We start from the raw sequence: 1,678 nt of genomic DNA on the forward strand, positions 1-1,678 counted from the left end.
CAATGTTGACGGACAGCTCATAAGAGTCTGTGCTGAAACTGGTGAGGTAGATGATGATGATGATGATGATGATATTGAATGCTAAGGCAAATAAATATATGGAGGCCAAAAGAAAATAAAGTGTACAGTTTTAATACATTGTCAGTCACTGCAACATCCGACTTTAAGGTGGGACTTGTTCAGACTGACTGCTGAATAGAGATTGCTGGCGGTAGTGTACAGTACAACCGCAATACCTCTTACATGTAATTATTAATGTAATGCATCACATTTAAATGACCATAATAGCCCCATGTCCACTACAGGAACGTAACAACCCTTAACATGTGGCTTTTCAGAGCCTGAACATTGTAAGGCTTTGATACAAGTTTCAACTATGTAATTCTCATGTGCCGTTAGGTATGGGAGTAAAATCAGTGATGTTAACTTACTTTCTTTCACTTTTATTTGAACATGTGATCATGTTTAAAATGCAGATGAAGAACTCGCTCTTGGATTGGTGGCTCAAAACAAGTCAAACCACTTTGACGTTTTCAGTTGAGCTGTCCATTCATTGACTGCAGCTCCCGCTGAATGGCCTCCTCTCCTCTACATACTAATCTGTGCCTCTTTATTTCTCCAGCAAACACTGTTCATTGTTCTTCTTTTTCTAAATGAGAGTTGGTTGTCCTGGTTGATACAGGCAGATACCGGGTTGAGGCAGTAGAAGTAACATGGTAGATTTGTTGTGTTTGTTGCAGTTATCCTTGTTATGATGTGACCACACATGCTTGACCAATCAGAATCGACAGCACTTCAGAAAACCATGAAAAGTAACCATGACTGTACCACCTCATGAGTACTGAGGTGTAACTCCAGGAACTCGTCTTCGATACGTTTGGAAAACACAGCAGATTAAAGCAGAACCTGTCAAAATGGCTACATGTTTTCTTCTTTCATTAAACCTGCATTAATCACATTTCTGGCCTCTTGGGGGCAGCACTGTAGAAACAACACTGACATAATATCACCATATAAAGTTGATATGGCTAATGTGTTAGCAAAAAGTTGCCTATTTACCCATCTACATGCAGGCACGAAGTCGCATTAGCTTTCATTTAGAGTTGTGTTTTTGGCCAATATTCATTCTCCTTTTAGCTCCATTTTAGGTCTCCACCAACTCTTAAGTGAAATATCATGCTCTTTACCTGCTCAACGGTGCCTTTTGTTTACCAGTGAGTTGCTAACTTTTTCTGTCTGCTGTTTGTTACTGCTCAGGTAGTGCACAGATTGAACATCAAAGCTTTTCGAACTGAAAACAGTTGTCTTCTGCATCTGGAAAGTATGCTGAAAAACAAAACAGTAAAACGGTTGGCCGTGAAACCAAAACAATGAGCTGGAAGAAAATATTGATTAAAGGAGCCTTAAGTGCCTGCAGAGGAGAAAAGAGTGTCAATGGGAATCAGACAACAACAGTAGAAAACACAGATGTAACTTTTATTTTTCCCTCCGGTGACTCTGCTTCTTCAAACCTGGCTCCGACAGCCTCAGGCTAGCTGCAGATTCACAGGTAAACAGCTCAACTAAATGATTGACAACTTCTAGGGTGGAAACTCGACGTGCTGAGGGAGAGGAGAGCGTGACTAACAATGCACTCTCTGCCTCCGGGCAAAAAGTTGCATAGTGAGGCTTCAAGTTG

Source organism: Seriola lalandi, unplaced genomic scaffold (assembly GCF_002814215.2).
Source record: "Seriola lalandi dorsalis isolate HSWRI2012SDOR001 ecotype SW California unplaced genomic scaffold, Sedor1 jcf7180002054795, whole genome shotgun sequence".
Classification (NCBI taxonomy): Eukaryota; Metazoa; Chordata; class Actinopteri; order Carangiformes; family Carangidae; genus Seriola; species Seriola lalandi.